Raw genomic sequence first — 12,973 nt, forward strand, 5'->3', positions numbered from 1 at the left:
GGAGAGTGGGCCAGAGGGTCTGTATTTTGTCCAACAATTCTATGCTGGTTTCAGAATGCCACCTTGTCAAAACTGGGTATTTATCCACCCTCAAAACTTCAGTTTTGAGAAACTGTCATTTTTACATGAAGAAGTATTGTCAAAATGTTCCAGGCTGGCTGTGATGCTTAGATGATTTGCTAGTTTTAAAATGTTTGTCCTCACTTGGGTGTTCTAGGCTATGGTAGAGACTGAGACTTTGATTCTGGGTTGTTATATTATTCCTTGATTGGCATAATTAATTACAGACATTTGCAAATCCTGTAGGTATGTAGCTAAAAAGATCATCTAGACCATCCTCACTTCCAGAACTAAATGTACTTAGACCTCTCTGGTGCATGTTTCTCTGACCACCTAAAAATTTCAGCAAGGGGATTGCCAATTTCCATATGAAGCTCCTTCCAGTCTTTCTCTGTGAAAGTTTTCTCATACCTAACATAAAGATGCTCAGTATGAGCCCCATTCTTCCCCCTTTGATGTCAAGTTCCTAAAGGTATTAGCCAAGAGCAAAGTTGACTAATACTTTAAGAAATCAGCCTCAGGCTATTTGCTGTGAGAAGCATTGTAGAGATGTGTAGGAACTCTTGGCTGCCTATTCTGGAGATGAGGCTTCATATCACATCTCTGCAAGCTTTTCCTTACATAACCATTATCATATTTCACCCTGTTAACAGATATACATATATTTCCTCATAATAAAAGAGAATGAAACAGGTTTGATTTTTTTTTTTAAAGTAGCTTTTTGTAGTGCCATCAGAAATAAGAAGCACAAAGAGGCATGTGGAGACTATTGTCAAAAATATGAGACACAGTGTGGTGAGCCAGTAATCCAGGTCCAGTGTGGCCTCTGCTTATCTCTGCCTTGAGGAATGCTTCTGTCTTTCAGAGTGAGCAATACAGTACTGAAAAGACAAAAGGGTTTCACCCAAGAATTTTGCACAGTGAGAACTGCCTGATCTGCCAAGCTGGAATCTCCCGGTTAAATCTTTCCTGAATTTTCCACTTTTTGGACTTCAGAGACAGGCACCTCTATGACCTCTGGTATTTTTTACTTGCCACATTTCCTCCTCTCCAGCAGCGATGATGTTTCATGCAGACCACTCTGCAGTCAGACTTTCTGTGTGTAACTTGCCAGGAAACAGATTTTCTCTGTTTTTTTAATCTGTGTATTTCTGTCCACTTTCAAAAGACTCTCCATAGACTGCAAAGAGGTTCTTGAGCTATTGCAGTCCTGAGATTACTTATGCATTTAACCTCTCCCAAACTGGTTCAGTGGTCATTACTACAATTCTATTTCTTTTTTGACTTAATTAACAAGGAATGATAAATAACTTATAAACAAAGACATTTAAAAATATATGATGTTCCTGTCCTCCTAATTTCCTATCAGCACATAATTTTATTTCAAGTGTTATCACAGAACATGCTTTTTCTGTTTCACACAGAAAAGCAGACTGACCATTTTTATGTAGGCCTGTGTTCTTGTATTTTAAAGTGTAGCTATGCAAGTTAATCAACCATTTTGAAATATTCTAAATATATAAAGTCCCATGACAACTTCTTGTATTTTTCTCTTCTCAGTCACATGAAGAATCAAAATCAACTTGATAAGGCAATTTTTAGCCCAACATTTGCTAGGGAGAGCTCCCTCCTTCTGAAAAACAAACATACTTTAGACTAGGGCAAAAGTACAGGTCTTTCAACTTCAATCTTTCCTCTGCTCAGTCTAGAATTCCTGTCTAAGTGCAGATTTAAAATTATATTCATTTTCCTTCTTAACCACCTGCTCCGGCTTCTGCAGAAGAAAAGTCAAAGGAAATCTCATGATCATATGGGGAAACAGGATCTCTTCACATTACCTGGGGTAAGCAGGGCCGGGGCACTCCAGATAACAAGGAGAATAGTCCATATGGGTATTCCAGGACGCTCTGGAGATCATGATAAAGAGAAACCCAATTGCAAAAACTCAGTTCAGGTCCAGCAGGTCTTATTAACTCTGGTTCAGTGCCAATACTGCAAGACTGCCAGCTGGCCCCTGCACTATTTGAGTGTCTTTGCAGCATACTTTCCCAGTGCTCCAGGTTCTGAAAGGGCCTTGTATGTACCAACAGAGCCAGTGCAGGTCTGGCACTACGTTCTGTCTCATGCACTCTTTTAGGACCTGAAGTGTAGATCAGTGATATCAGGCCCTTGGAGCCCTGGTGTATGTGGATTGACTTCTTCCAGAGCTTACTTGGATGTCTCTGCACTGCTCTTACCAGAACTGCAAGTTCCAGAAATGCAGTGAGGGGCCATCTGACCGCATGGGGAAACCCAAGTTCTGCTGGATTTCTAGCTCTGGCTGTGTGCTGAAGGGAAATGGCATTTCTAAGGTTGAACTGGTAGTTTATAACAAATTTGTCATACTTCATCTTCGCAAAATTTTTCTCCCTTGCATACAGAGTAAATCTGGACATTTTGAGACCAGGTCTGCCCTTAGTATGACATCACAAGCTGGAAAAGGACTTTTAATGGAAGCTAATTATATTTTTATCAACTTAAAGATGCTTAGTCCTCTCCGTAAGACTGAATACTGTTTGGGGTGTCAGTGTGCATACATTCAGTACCGCCGTTTCCCAGGATAAATGCTGTTTAAAAATATGAAAATAAGATAATTTTTTGATAAAAGTACAATCCTTACAATGCATTATGGACCTTGAAAGGTTTGGCAAGTATGGAGATCGATTCCCTGATCTGGAATTCCTTGGCTAGGGGTGCAAAGTGGTCCTTGCTCTGGTCTCCGGGAGGGAGAGTGCTGTGGGAGGAAAAGCAGATGTGAAACAGAACAGGCTCCTCAGTGCTGCACCTCACTGAGTTTGGTGAAGCCTACCAAGCAAAACCTGAACTCCATGGCTGAACTGTTCAGGGGAAGTAGAAATAGAACCTGATTACTTTTTCCAAGCTTCTATATCCTAGTGGCTGCTGCTACTGTTAAATATGATAAACTCCTATTTGTTCACTTTAGCTTGCCATCAGTACTCACTGTTTGCTGGGGCAAGCCCAGGACGTTTCCCTCCCCACCTGTCAAACCTGGAGTGTGCTTTGGCACCCTGCCACTGCAGAGTCTCAACGACTTGAGCAGACTGCTTCAGAAACAAGACATCCCAGTACTACGCCGCCTCTACTTCATGAGCTTTTCTTCCCATCTGTATGCCTTCTGAAGAAGAAAGTGTTTGCTGGTCAGAGAGGTTTTCCACTTGCGCCTTCTTCAGCTTTCCATTACCGCTCAGAGGTTATATGGGGTGCAGTGCTATACACTGTACTGTACTATATGCAGAGGTGTTCAGACTTAATTTATTCCCTTCTCCTGGATAAAGATTATTGCAGCTGTGTGTTTTGGAAAACTATCAATGAAGGGAGTTCAGCTCATACAACACACTTTCAATAGGGTACTGTACTCTATATTTCCAGGTTCTGTTTTAATTACACTTGCATATTACCTTGGAGGAAGCTGAAATCTGGAAAATGTTTTCTCATATACCATGTCTTAAACCTTCCTGACCTTCTGTTTTATACCAAGTACATTTATGTTTGTGATGAAAGCCATATAATATGGGGCAAGGTTTGGCTATCCGGGATAATCTATCAGAGGCATGCTGTCAGTCCCTCCTAGCAAAGACTGAGCAATTTTCACCAAGAAATGTCCCCATCATCCCTCACCCCACCACCTTCCCAGCAGTCAGTCCCTCTTCCCTTCACGTGGCTCTCAACAAGAGCCAGAGGAGTTGGCCACGTGTTGTGAATAGGGCAGAATAGTGGCCCTCTCCTGGGGCAGCGAGAGGCTCCTGCTGCTCTGAAGAATCCTTGAGGGCCTGAGCAACAGGATGGCTCATGCAGTGGCAATATATTGCCCATATCCCCAAAAAAACAAGCACAATCCTCATTTAGAGAGGCTGTGTCCAGCAGTGCACCCCCAGAGCTTCGCAGAGGCTGGTGAGCAGGAGCAGCACCGGAGTCCTCAGTGTGCCACGCACCACTCCTGCCGGGCCAGGGACGTGAGCACTGCTGGTGAGCTTCTTTATTGTCCGTGCTGGAGACCACTGGAAAAAAACAGCCCAATGTCCAGAATTAAACCCTCCTCAAGACAGCTGGCACTGTGCAGGGAGAGCAGGGCACCAGGGGGAACTTCTGCATGCCACATACCCTCTAGCCAGGAATAAGCGGTTACAAGCAGGTTACAGAAGTGCCCTATGAACTCGCAGCAAGAGGTACAAACCTTCTTCAGCGATCGGAAAGTGTGTGCTTCTCAGGGCTGACAGCAGAACAAAATCTGTATGAATCAGGCATCTGCTCCAGAGCATCTTTCAAGTAAGCTTTAAATCCATGCCAAAGAGAACACATCTTGATCTTCACATCCTTAGGATGTCTGGAGAATGTCCTGAGAGAAAGGGTTTTAGTGAATATGTGTGAGCACCAGAGAGTCTGTCAGTCCTCTGCCCAGCTCTTGGAGCTCAGCACGTCAACATTCAAGAAGTGCAGATTGCTGTCAGCATCTTTCTTCTGTTACTTCTGGAAGAGTTCACTCCTCCTGGAGGCAGAGGTACGTGGTGAGCCCTCCAGCCTGGGACACAGGTCTCTGCTCCTGAGTCTAGCACTGACAGAGCTTGTGAGGTTGTGCCTTTACTTGTCTCAATGCCTCACCCTAAAAAGCAAAGTAACTTTTACTTCATAATGAGTAAAGGGAATTATATAAATCTTGTCAAGCAGGAACCTTTTAGTGGGACTAAGCTGCTTTTTCACTTGGCTGTAAACAAGGATTTTCAACTATGGGGCAAGAACTTATAAAATGGAAAGTTTTTCATTAGAAAGCAGTGATTATGGAAAACCAGCGTTGGTCATATAGAAGGCTGAGTTTGAACTCCTAATGTGATGGTGTAGATGAGAGGGAAAGCTGAACCCTGAACTGTAATGAAGGTCAAAATCCAGTAAAAGTACAGAGTTACTAGTGTCTCTGTGGTACTGATGAGACTGTTACTGCAACATTAAAGGAGTTCTGGTGTTCACACTACAGAAAGTATTTGGAGTGGGAGTCTAAAGAAAAACGCACAAGAAGAAGAAAAAAATCTGGTAAGGAAGGTGCACAGCAAAAGCATAACCAAGCTGATCTACCTCTTCCATAGAAAATAAAAGAAAAAAATTCATCATAGTCCGCCTAGGTAGAACAATGCCCGTGGGAGTAAGTTTTTTCACGTAGCAGACAAAGAAGCCAATTCACTGATTCAAAGTGGAAACTGGACAGTAGGTAGAAATAGCTACTTATTAAAAAATGAAGTGCTAATATTCACAAAATTAGCTTAGAGCTGAATGTGGTGAGCTTTTTAAAACTTTCGGTCTTTAAATCAATCCTGGATCTCTCTTTCCAAATACTTCCAAATACCCAACTATTACGTAGCGTCATTTAATTCCAAGGAACTTTAAAAATAGTCTTCCTTTAAAAATAATGGTGGGTAAAGAGACACCACATCAGAAAGCCATGCTTCTCTAACAGGACAGTGGCCAAAGCCCTGGTAAGCCCTACTCAACTGATTAAGCCAGGAGGTCCCAGTGTACTAGTTCACTGCAAGTTTTGGGCTGCATACAGAACATAAGAATGGTTTTACCAAGTCAGACCATGGATCTGTCTAGTCCATCTCCTATAGACAACAGCAGACCCCTGAAAAGAAAATAAGGACAGGACAAATGTGCAGCTAGGTTTTCCTGGCACAGCTTCTCAGCTTCCATCTACCAGTGGCTCAGAAAGTCCCATGGACTTATGTTCAGCAGCTTTTCATGGATTTTTCTTCCATGAACTTATTCAGTTTTTTAAACATATGTAGACTTTTAGCATCCAAAACAGGGTATGCTCAGGAGTTCTGCAGCTGGGCTACACTGTAGGAATCAGTATCTTCCTGCTTGTTTCAAACCTGTCCTGAACTGGTTTCATTTGGCACATTGTGGTTCTTGTGTGGGAGAAAACTTGCTCCCAGTTCACATTCTTAGCCCTCATCACTTTTCCTTCTTGCTCCAGTCACCTCTCACTGAAGGGCTCCAGTCTATCTAATTACTCCTCTCGCAGAAGCTGTTTCATACTTCCAGTCATTCTTATTGCCCTTCTCCAGCTCTACTGTATCACAGAGTGTTCAAGAGTCATGTAAACCCCTGGAGTGCCTGCATATTGTTTTCTCATTTGTTCTCTATTTCTCTCCCAGTCATTCCTAAAGTTGCATTTGCTGCCTTGGTTGCTATAAAAACTGAACTGACATTTCAAGGACTCAGAGGTAAAATTTTTTACCTCGGGTAAGCAGGGCTCATCGGGCTAAATCTTAATTGTTCTTCCTGCCCTTATCGCCTATGAATTAAACTACCATTCTTCAATCACATTATAAGATTCAGTCAGTATCAACAGTCCCATAATTTGCTCATAATTGCCAGGTCAGCACAGTGACCCTTTATAGAACTGAATTAAATTCCTTTTCTCCTGAGTCTCCCAAACCTCTGGAATTTCCCCAGAATTCCAAGATTTATTAAAAATCAGTAGGCTTATTGGTGCGGGTTAAATGTTTTAAAACTGACAACGCCAGCACATGCTCCTCATCACTTTCTTATCTTACTGGCATGGGGGATATTTCATTACTGTTGCAAGAAGTGAATTATTTCTTATGGCTTTTTCTCTTACCAAAAACATTATAATGTTTTGGGAGACAGATAGCTCCACTGTGTTTACATTTTGAGATAAATAGCAAATTATTTTGCCTAGAACTCCAAAGAATCAATCTGTTTCTAAAGTTTCTATGCCTCAGAAAGATTCCAGCTTACATTTTCTGAAACTTATTGAACAAATATTCACACAATGTTATTCTATAGGAAAAAAAATGAAGTCATCAATAAACTTGTCCCATTCCTGTAATATTTCTGCATACATCTGAGATTCATCTTCCATCACCGACCCACACCAAGTGGGTTTAAATTCCAGTACAGACGCTATGAAGTGAAGATGTGTGGACTGCAGGCACTAGATGTTCAAATATGTCAGCCTTGACCAAGCCTGGGCACCATGCTATAGCTCAGGGATCTGTAAAAATACTGTGACATGTATCATCACTGGTGTCAGTGACACCTTCTCGCAAACGCCTTCATGTGCTAGAGTAGCTGCCTGGATGCATGCCCAGAGCCTGAGTATCAGCTATGCTGCTGCCAATCGCTCAAGTCCTTTCTTTCTCTCCTCTCTCCCGCCTCACACTCGGTATTTCTTGCCTGTAGGACTCATACAGCAGCTGTTCTCACAATGTACCTAAAGTATCAGGCTGTCTGTAATACAGCTGTTTACCTAAGGGCCCAGCAGTAAGAGGAATCAGTTGAATGTGGAAGCATTTAGTACAAGGCCTTCCTCTGTGTGATTCATATCAGAAATCTAGGTCAGATCACCTGTTCCCCAAAGGGCGCACTCCCTACAAGGGGTACCAGGGTAGATGTCTATCTCAGCCCTCCTTTGCAAGCTCTCCAGCTTCATACTGCAGGGTGCAGGCAGGAATGTGACTTTCCCAAGTAGCAGTCCGCATGCAGCTGCGCAGTGGGAGACATGAAGAGTTCCCACCTCCTGGTGCCTCCAGCCAGGTAGAAGTGCAGCAGGGAGAAGGAACTGAGCCCAAGCCCTCTGCACTCTGGGCGAGTAAAAAGAAAAAACAAAACCAGAGACTATTATGTTTATCGGGACCCTCTTCACTGTTTTTTCTTTCTTAGACAGTAAGATGCTCTCATGCCTGCAGCTGAATCCCAAAGGGACAGAGGGACCCAATCTGCAGGTACATTGCCCTCTACAACTCCCTGAAAGGAGGGTGCAGAGAGCTGGGGATGCGTCTCTTTAACCAAGTAATAAGCAATAGGACAAGAGGGAATGGCCTCAAGCTGCGCCAGGGCAGGGTCAGACTGGCTCTTAGGAAGGATTTCTTTGCAGAAGGGGTTGTTGGGCGTTGGAATGGGCTGCCCAGGGCAGGGGGGGAGTCCCCATCCCTGGAGGGGTTGACGAGTCGGGTTGACCCAGCGCTGAGGGATCTGGTGGAGTTGGGAACGGTCAGTGTGAGGTGAATGGTTGGACTGGGTGATCTTCAAAGTCTTTTCCAACCTAGACGATTCTGTGATTCTGTGTACCTGTGCCCAGAGAGGAAACTTGTTTGGGGCACTGTGCCTGGTGTTGCCCATCAGCTCCCTGCTCAGCACACAGATGCTTCAGTTTGCTCTCCCAGGGCCTGGTCTTCCCTCTAACTGTCTGTGAAGCTGCTTACTTTAGTGCTCTGAATCAGCCTGCTGCAGCCAAGGGCTGTTGCAAAAAGCACAAAAATGCCAAAGTTAGGCACCTGAGGTAACTGTCCAGGGCTGCACGATCAGTCTTTTTAACCTCAGGTTGCACATGGCCTGGAGAAGACAGACTGTGTGGCCAGCAGTGAAATTCGTGATCCATCTGAAAATCTCGTAACCAAAAGTGCCTCATCATCCAGACTCAGGTGTCTCAGTTCTGTTGCTTTGGACCTCCCACAACAGCACACACGGCCACAGTCAGTATTGTGCTAAAGCTACCGCTGTTTCTGGCTGTTCAATGCCACTGTCAGAAGCTATTTGCCTTTGCTGGGCTTCAGCAGCCTGCTCTTGCTCTAAACCCTCAGCAGCTTCTGGGCCAGAGGTCTGAGTAAAGCCCTGAAAGCCACTACCATGAGAAGGACAGGCAAGTGTAAAGGAGAAGAGTTGCTCACACCAACCTCTCAGGAAAAGGTTTTTTTTTCCTGGTAGGAATGTAGACACGTCTATTCCCACCAGCAGCACTGCCAGCCAACCCATCTCATGTTCTGTTTGGGTGTACATTCACTCTACAGTCGCTCCTGCATTCAGTCCATCTTGTTATTCAATCTTTCACCCAGTCCCCAGCCCCTGCTGTCCTCTGCTGCTGTGGGACTGCCTATCTGCCTCCCCCCGAAAGCCGCTTCTCCCTGAGTCCTTTCTCCCAAGCCACATTCCCTCGAGTATTTCTTTAGAGCACCTCTTCCTGTGGCATGTGCTGCTCCATGCACTACCATTAGCCTTTTACCCTCTCTAGCTGGGTCCCTGTAATCTGATCACTAACCATATGAGTTAATGACTTCTTTGACATCTAGATGTTATGAGTCCTATTGCGTCTTTGCGGAAAAGAGAGCTCCCGTGAAGATATACAGCCCCTTCTCTAAGCCCGTGGAGGACCCAAGTTGTGTTTCTCTTTCAACATTTCTGGAGGAAGATTAATGTTTTGAAGCCATTTGCATGAGCAAAATGAAATGTGTCTGGTTTTATCAATAAAAAGCTTATTTCTGACTTTTTGCCATCATAAATGGCACCTTGTGAAAAACAGACAGACAGTAACTGAACGTGCAGAAGGAATTCCCTCATTTTAATGGCATTTCTCTGGCAGTACAATGGGCAGAGTCTGCTCAGCCTGGATTCCTGGATGGCAAAGCCTGGCACAAGATATTATAGCAAAGAGACCCTCAGAGAAAAACCAGTGAAAAGAGCATTTTCTGTCCCCTAGCAGAAGGTCAGCCAATTAATCACTATTATTATTAACAAAGTCATTTTTTCTTGACAGCTGTGCCCTTCAAAATGACATCAGGGAAAACTGAACCCATTTGCATTACTTCAGCTAGCCAAATCATTGCAGAAAGTTGAAACTAGTTCTGAAAAAAAAAACCCCAGCAAAATAGGGACATCAGTGAACTTGGGCTGACAGAATAAATAGACTATTCTGAGCAGTCAGCAAAGTGTATTTACTGCACCGTGTTTACTATTTTTCCAAAAATGTTAAGATTTCCTTGTTTATTAAATTTGTTGAGAAGCAATGAAATCTCATGCAATTTTATTTTTAAATATCATTTTACTACCCAACAGCAACAGTAAATTCATAAAATAACACGCGACTGACCAGGACTATGGAGTAAAAAAAAATTGTTTGCTTTGTACATTCTTATTAGTCTTGGCTAAGATGTTATAAAAGCAGTATCTTTTAACACCTTTTATTATACAAGGGTCAAGGGGTTTTTATGTTTCTTAAAGAAAGCTTCAAATAGCCCACATAGTGGGTTACTGCATCTTTCATATGGCTGCTGTATAAACAAGCACATTTTACACAGGAAATGACATAACCATGTAAAAGTGTACATGGAGTTTAGGCACATATTCAAACACTAATGGGAATGCATTGTTTTAAATGGCATACTTTTATGTTTACCTATTGAGCTTAGTACCCATATTTTAGCCAAATACAACAAAAATTATCCACACATACCTGTCTTATAGTGTACTGTTTATTTGAAATTTGGACCTTCACAAAGACTCTCATGGGACAGATAATGACCCTAAAAAGTAAATACAAATGAGGCATTCTCAGTGAGAGAGTGAAACCTGCCATCATAAAGGTGGAAAGCTGAACTTTTAACCTGTATTGCTTTACAGCTCAGGTTTCTGTGCGTTTCTACCATCCAGTTGCTAACACCAACTCACCCATGGGAAGAAAGCTGTAACAATAATTTAGGGTGTCTATCTTTGCACTTTATATAATGACCAGGGTAAAGAAAGTAGTGCCAAACTCCTGCAATTTCAAGGTCCTCTGTTTCTTTCCAGTTTCTTTGCTGTGTGTCAGCCCCAGCCTGTGCCCTATCCCTAAACCTCTGTTTGCAGAGAGCAATGAGGGTTGAGTGAAGTCCACCTGGGTTGTGCTTTTGTGCTTATTGGTGATAATGAATGTTTGTAGTGGCCACCATTTACATATCTTAAGAAGTTTCGATACATGTTTCTGTTCTCACACCAGATAACTGAAATTGCAGATTTCCATGGAAAGTCTTGACAAGATTTGCAATGGTTTGTGAGTAGAAATGGAATGGATATGTGGAATTCAGAGAAAAAAAAAAAAAAGCTCACTGTGGCAGCATCTTTTTGTTGCTACTGAAATTTTGGGTGAACTAAGAAACTGCTTTGAGAAGAGCAGTGAAAGAGGTCGCTCCCTTCGATACTGTAGATTGAAGTGATCATAACCATTCATTAAGTATCTTATAACTAATTACAGAGGCAGAAGGTTGTGCCAGATGATCCCAATGGCTCAAACAATACACCAATAAAGCACCTATCGGCTGGTGGACATTTACACCATGGTGAAAGTCAGTAAGCCACTCCAGCATAAAATAGCATTGAACTGGAATTCCTTGAGTTATCAAACAATCTCAGTAACTGAAATGCAAAAGCATACTTTGGACATCACCAAGAAAATTCAATTTGAGAGTTAAAAGTGAAAAAACTACCTTAATCCTGCCATCTACTAAGGCCACCATTATAAACTCCTCGCTTTCAGCTGGACCAAGCTTGAGTAGTGCCAGGACCATCCCTTCTGGATGTCACCACATCTGAGCTACCACCTAAGCAAAGTGAATGTCATGTTACCTCCTAACCTGAATGCTTGGGCTGAAATTGCTTCTGTTTAGGCCAAACCCAATATCTGGCAATTTTGATGCAGTAATAATCCATTATAATTCTAGCATTTTAGTGTCTGTAGTTTCAAATTTGTTTAAATTGATTTTAAAGACCTACGAGTGTTTTGGTTTTTTTTCCCCTTCAAGGTATAACTACAACCCAGCAGAATTTTGGTTTTTGAACCATTACCAAAGGGTGTTTTTTAAAACTTTAGTATGTCAGTATTTCTTTTAATTTTTCCTCAGTTCATACTGTTTGCTTTGGGATAATTGCAAAATCTTAGCAATTTTTTTCCATTTTGATGCTGATACATATTTAATTTCATTTTACCATTTACCTGAATCTTTATCATGCTTTATTCATGTATTGTGAAATTCATATGAGGTCAGGAAACAAGAACTGCAGAGAGATACCTACTAAGTTTTAAAAACTTTTTATCATGACCAGCGTCACCAGGACCCTCAGGCTGATCAACAGCTCTGCAGTGTGAAGTGTATAGCAATTTTCCTCCTCAGATTTCCAAACTATCATGCATTGCATGTAGTATCAATGCTACCTTCCTCCAAAGCTGTTGCAGCATCTCACGAATCCAGCTGGCACTGAAGAAAACTGCTCTTTTCAGGCAGTTACAATCCCAGGAGTTAACTTGTCTGTTAAGACAACTTAGGTTTGCTTCAAGTGAATTTAAACAGGCGATTTTAAACTGATCACGCTTAGCCATTGAGGAATGTGCCTGTCATTAATAAATGGCATGTCACAGCTGTATCTGTCATACTTGAGAACAGGGATTTCACTGGGAATGTGCAGACAGGCATGTGCATGGGGAGCAGCACTCTCATGCAAGGAAGAAAGGAGATGGCCCTTTCTCATGGTCATCTAGCCAAGCTCTCCAGAAGGTAGCTGAGGTCAGTGCTAGAGCATCCTTAACAGCTGCAGGACAGTCACCTAGAAAACAGCCAGGAGCAAGAAAAGAACTGCTTGAACAGAATGGGCAAAAAAAGTCTGAGATGCCCTCTTGGCTGTGGACTTGGCAGGAGAATGTTTGTAGCGATGGTAAATCATATCTAAATAAGCTTGTAGTAGTCCTTGTTGTTTTGGAAGTCATATGAGACCGGCTGGTGATAAGCAGTCAGTGCAGGGGACAGTGACTGCTGGTCCTGGCCCAAGACTTCACTGGGATGAGGAAGAGCAGGACCTGGGAAGCACACACGCTTAGAGTCCAGGAGGGAGACAGAGGAGCCCTGGGAACAGCCCTGGCCCACAAAATAGATCCCTAAGATGCCAGAATTTCACAGAATCACAGAATCATAGAATCGTCTAGGTTGGAAAAGACCTTGAAGATCATCCAGTCCAACCATCAGCCTAACATTGACAGTTCTCAACTACACCATATCCCTAAGTGATATGTCAACCCGACTCTTAAATACCTCCA

Source organism: Strix aluco, chromosome 17 (genome assembly GCF_031877795.1).
Source record: "Strix aluco isolate bStrAlu1 chromosome 17, bStrAlu1.hap1, whole genome shotgun sequence".
Classification (NCBI taxonomy): Eukaryota; Metazoa; Chordata; class Aves; order Strigiformes; family Strigidae; genus Strix; species Strix aluco.